Source organism: Triticum dicoccoides, chromosome 3A (genome assembly GCF_002162155.2).
Source record: "Triticum dicoccoides isolate Atlit2015 ecotype Zavitan chromosome 3A, WEW_v2.0, whole genome shotgun sequence".
In the NCBI taxonomy this organism is placed as follows: Eukaryota; Viridiplantae; Streptophyta; class Magnoliopsida; order Poales; family Poaceae; genus Triticum; species Triticum dicoccoides.
This window is the reverse complement of record NC_041384.1, coordinates 55,754,187-55,760,044: the sequence shown is the minus strand read 5'-3', so window position 1 is coordinate 55,760,044 and position 5,858 is coordinate 55,754,187. Positions and strand designations below refer to the sequence as shown.

The following is a 5,858-nucleotide window of genomic DNA, read 5'->3' as shown; positions in this document are numbered from 1 at the left end:
CTTTAAAAAAAACAAAAACCCCAGCCACAGAAATGTTGACGCGTGGATGCCTATTGGTCCCGGTTGGTGCCACCAACCGGGACCAAAGGGTCTCCTGCCTGGGCTCCGCGCACAGGCCACGTGGAGGCCCATCTGTCCCGGTTCTGGATTGAACCGGGACTAAAGGGACAGGGCATTAGTACCGAGCCTTTAGTCCCGGTTCCAGAACCCGGACAACAGGCCCTTACGAACCGGGACAACAGGCCCTTTTTCTACCAGTGCTAAGCAAATGTTACACGGGGGAATCAGCGTACGAAATTCACCGTCTAATGTGAAGGAGGGACACCGGGCATCATCGAGACGAGAGGCTTGCTGCAAGTCGTCCTTCGGTGCCCTGGAACCCCACATTTGCCGCATGTGGCCACCTTCCTTTCCTTTCTGGGGATATCACCTCGATCAGGGCAAGTGCTGGCTTTGTGACCTTTGCCCCTGCAGATGGAACAGAACCTAGAACTCTTGGCGCTGTCTTTGTCATAAGGAGCTTTATCACGGCTAGTGGTTGGCCGGTCTCGTTTGTTTTTTCTTTTCGGGGCAAGCAGTTGTTGTTCAACATTGGGCATCAGGCTGGACGCGGCTTCAGAGAAATATGAATTGTACCCATCACCATTTGGGCATGATGCTTCTAAGGCCTGGCTAATTGGAGGATGCACAGACACCGACGCGGCATCGCGTGATTTAGTTCGATTGCCTTCCACACTTCTTACGGAGCAAGATGTCTTGCCGTTGACAAACCTTGATTTTGGACCGCCAAGAACTACATTGTTGGATACCTGTTGCTCAACGACGCCAAGGCCGTCATTGAACGCGCACACCTCGGCGCCTCTTGTTCTAAGTTCAGCCAGGCCTGTCATCATAAACTCAAAAGCTGCCGGGTTTCTGTCCCCCATATTTGCAACCTCCAGGGCAGTGATGTACAGAGCAGAATGCCTGAAAGTGGGCGCATCCGGCGGACCCATGTCTTGTTGATAGTGCTTCAGATGCGATGGCAGGTTGTCTCTGCCGTGTATGCTCCACCTTTTCAGTATATGCCTCGAAGGTATCTGCTTCAGGAGTAGTAGAACCATCACCTGCTCATCATGAAGGCAATTGTGAAGTCATCGAAAATAAAGCACCTATCAATGTATATTGATCATAAAAATGGTCGTGCGAAACTAACCTGTAGCGAGTGACAGCAAACCATGCCCATGTGCTCAAACAGACCGCAAATGCACGAGAAATAACCAAGGTTATCAGACACGTTGACCTCAAACCGACACTTGAACCACTTCTCACGGAGCTCGGCTTTCCGGTGTGTCACTATGTATTTCTGCTTCTCTATGATTTCTTCGACATCATACATTCCAGATTCATACAGTATGCCACCAAAAATCTCAAACATCTTCCTGGTATATATCTTGCTTGCGTGTACTTCAAGAGAGGTGTTCACCTTCAGCACAGCATGACTCTGTTTGAAAAAAAAGATATCATTTTTCACAGCGAGTCTGAGTAAGCAATTGGTCATGGCATACAAGAAGAAATTCTCACCAGTCTAGTATGTTTCTCCTGGAATCCTTCCTCCTATTCTCGGTCGAACTGGAGCTTGTTGTATTGCTTGACAAATAGATTCATTGAGCATGACGGGGGGACATACTGCTTCAGCATATGGTTTGCACTCTCACTCCTGCCAGTGCTGGTTTGGCGAGCATAGAATTTCCCGGAAAAGTAAGGTTTTGCCCACTTCTGCCTAGTCTCGTAGATCTGCATGAGATATGGATTTGTTTCCAATGAATATTTGTCAAGCAATGCTGCCCAGCCGTCCTCGAATTCATCAATAGTCAGCATCTCATGCACAAGCTTGTGGAATTCAGCCCTGAAATCTGACTTCTTGGTGTAATGAGCACCCAGGTTTTCTTTGGCCTTCTTCAGCACGTGCCATTTGCACCACCGATGCGTGTATTCAGGATACACCTCCTCGATTGCCTTTTCCATGGCTCTAGCTTGATCTGTGAAGGAAACATGCAAAAGTCATGCACCCGGTTGGCTGTACTAAAGACGATATTGTTAAGATAACAAGTATGAGTTAGTGCTGCCATTAGCATGAAGTAACGTTGGGTAATTAGTACTTAGTGCTAGAATATAGAAGGACAAGAGTCCTCTCTTGATTATCCATGATCTATTCATTTGTAACTGATGTTGTCATTCAAGCTATATAAACAGAGCACCTCCGGCGAGGTTGATTACGGCCTAAACAGCAACACTAGAGTTTACATGGTATCAGACGCCATCTGACCAATGTCGACTTCTTCCTCCCCTCTCATGGCTTCCGTGCCAGCGGCCACCACCGTCGTCACCGTGCGTCTCTCTCGCGACAACCATCTCATGTGGAAGGCGCAGTTCCTCACGTTTCTGCGCACCTACAATCTCCTCGGCATCGCGTCCGGCGGAGAGATGGCCCCTGCTCCGACCGTGGAACAGACCACGGGCACAGGTGAAGGCCGCACCACCACTCAGGTGGAAAATCCGGAGTACACAATCTGGTACCGCAAGGACCAGACGATCCTCGGCGGCATCCTCGCTACCGTCAGTGAGGACATCTTGCCATACGTCATGGCTGCGACCTCGGCGGCCGAGGCGTGGGGGCAGCTAGAGCGGATGTTTGCATCGCGCTCCCGTGCTCGTCTTGTTCAGATACGCGCACAACTGGCTGCTCCGAAGAGACGCGACATGACGGGCACAGACTATTTCAAGATGAAGAAGACCTTGGCTGATACACTTGCGTCCATTGGACAGGCCCTTCATGCTGATGAGATAGTTTCTTACATGCTGTCAGGCCTCGGAGCGGAGTACGAGTCCCTCGTGGACTCACTGAATGTGAAGCCTAATCTGACTCTTGATGATGTCTACGCTGCTCTTCTTGGCCATGAGCATCGTCATGAGCAGTACAGCTCCGACCTCCAGCTTGGCTCGAGCTCCTCGGCTAGCTACGCCGGTGTCGGCTCCAACCACTCCGCCAACTTCTTAGGCAAAAACCAGGGACGCAGCAATCAAGGTGTACAAGGCCGTGGAAATTATGGTGGCGGTCGAGGCCGCGGCAATGGCAGAAATGGTCGTAGCGGAGGTCGTGGCTATGGTGGCAACAACGGAAATGGTGGGGGTCAGCGTCCCACATGCCAGCTGTGTGGCATAAAAGGGCATGTTGCCCTAAAGTGCCGCAAGCGCTTTGACTCCTCCTTCCATGGCGACGAGGAGCAGCACTCGGCGAATATCGTCGGAACTAGCGCTGGCTACCAGGTTGATCCTAACTGGTACTCGGACACGGGCGCAACGGACCATATCACCAGCGACCTGGATCGCCTCTCCTTCCGTGAGCGCTACAACGGCAACGACACTGTCCAAGTTGGCAACGGAGCAGGTTTGCACATCGAACATTTTGGTCAAAGTTCTATTAATACTTCCGCTGCTAAACCTCTTGTTCTCCGAAACATACTTCATGTTCCCCACATAAAAAAGAATCTCATCTCCATCCATAAACTGACCAAAGACAATGATGTGTTCGTTGAATTTCACCCTGATTTTTTTGTCATTAAGGATCAAGCATCGAAGACAAGCCTGCTCCAAGGCAGATGTAGAGCCGGCCTCTACCCCATTCCGCCATCCCCCCTCCACCATGTCAAGGCTGCCATGCTTGCGTCGGTCAATAAAAAACAATGGCATCATCGCCTTGGTCACCCGTCGTCCCAAGTCGTTCAGTCAATTCTTAGTTTGAATAAACTTCCGTACAGTCGGAATCATGATGCATCTGTTTGTGATGCATGCCAACAAGCAAAAAGTCACCAACTTCCGTATGGTTCATCTAGTTTTTCCGCAAAATTTCCTTTGGAACTCATATATTCTGATGTATGGGGGCCTGCTACTATTTCAGTTGGTGGTTATAAATATTATGTCTCTTTTATCGATGCATTTAGCAAATTCACTTGGATCTATTTGTTGCATGCTAAATCTGATGTCGAGGCAGTTTTCATTCGTTTTCAAGCCCATGTTGAACGCCTTGTTAACAGGAAAATTCAATGCATTCAATCTGATTGGGGTGGCGAATATCAACGTTTGCATAAATATCTTCAAGCTCAAGGCATTGCACACCATGTTTCATGTCCCTATACCCATCAGCAGAACGGCGCAGCTGAACGCAAACACCGGCATATTGTGGAAACTGGACTCGCTCTTCTTGCCCATGCTTCCATGCCGGTTCGCTTTTGGGATGAGGCGTTCCTCACAGCTACCTTTCTTATTAATCGTCTACCAACACGTGTCATAGATAATGCGTCTCCCATGGAGCGTCTTTTTGGCACTAAACCCGACTACACCATGATGAAATCATTTGGTTGTGCATGTTGGCCACATCTTCGCCCCTACAATTCTAGAAAACTGGCTTTCCGATCCAAAGAATGCATCTTTGTTGGCTATAGTTCACACCACAAGGGATATAAGTGTCTCGATGCTAGTACTGGACGCATATATATTTCTCGTGATGTGGTTTTCGATGAAGCGGTTTTTCCATTTGCTCGTATGTTTGAAGCTACGCTTGCACCTGCCAATTCATCAACACTCCCATATGTCCAACTTTTGCCCCCCACCACACATTCACCAGCCCATTTTCCAGCCCCAAGCGGAAGTACTAATAGTTCCAATGATCTAATGGCCGATGTGCAGTCTGTTTCTTTTGAGCACTGTTTCTTTTGATGCTCATGCAGATTCTGCTGCTGATTCGGAATCGACGTCATCTGCGCCTCATAGCATGGATCATGAGACAACCACGGTTTCTCAACAGATAACACTTGGCTCTGCAGCGGCCAACTCCGACACATATGGGTCGTCTTCTGGCTCAGATTCTCCTGCCACCTCGAGCTCAGGTTCTTCCGCGGTAGCTGATTCAGCGGCCCCGGCGCCTCCTGTACTGACACAGATGCGCCCGCACACTCGGTCTCAGTCTGGCATTGTCAAGCCGTACATCCGCACTGATGGCACCGTTACGTATGTGTGCACGACATCTTCAGAGGACCCCGCCGGGCCTACCAACTACACTGAAGCTGCACGACATCCATCTTGGAAGGCTGCAATGGATGACGAGATTGCTGCCTTGCATCGGAATGATACCTGGAGTTTGGTTCCATTTCGTCCAGGACTCAATATAATTGATAGTAAATGGGTTTTTAAGATCAAACACAAGGCTGATGGCTCTGTTGATCGGTACAAAGCTCGTCTAGTTGCTAAAGGATTCAAACAACGCCAAGGAATTGATTATGATGATACTTTCAGTCCGGTCGTCAAGCCCACTACAATCCGTGTTCTATTGTCTCTTGCAGTCACTCATCAGTGGAGTATACGACAACTTGATGTTCAGAATGCATTCTTGCATGGGGTGTTGACTGAAGACGTGTACATGTATCAACCGCCAGGCTACATCGATCAACAGTTTCCTCGCCATCTATGCAAACTAAAGAAATCTCTTTATGGCTTGAAACAGGCACCACGTGCGTGGTTTTCCCGCCTAAGCTCTCGTCTTCTTGATCTAGGCTTCCGCGCATCAGCAGCTGATGTCTCTCTATTCATATTTCGGAAAGGGGGGCTCCACATGTATTTCCTCATATATGTTGATGATATTATTATCATCAGTTCATGTGATGCAGCCATTGGTCGTTTGCTGAATCAGCTTCGTCATGATTTTGCCATCAAGGATCTTGGAGTATTGAGCTACTTCCTTGGCATTGAAGTTCAGAATGTTGAAGGTGGTCTTGCTCTTTGCCAGCGCAAGTATATACTAGATCTTCTAAAGAAGGCAG

At 48.9% G+C, this 5,858-nt stretch overlaps 1 protein-coding gene across 1 annotated transcript in view; it reads right to left on the bottom strand.

Moving 5' to 3' along the window:
• Nucleotides 1-1,585: 1,585 nt before the first annotated feature.
• The window catches only part of LOC119271923 (protein FAR1-RELATED SEQUENCE 3-like), a 7,337-nt gene continuing 3,064 nt past the window's right edge, over nucleotides 1,586-5,858 (bottom strand). Inside the window, exon 6 of the mRNA XM_037553560.1 lies at nucleotides 1,586-2,021. The gene's annotated coding sequence lies outside the window, so the exon portion shown is untranslated. The remainder of the gene's footprint in view (nucleotides 2,022-5,858) is intronic.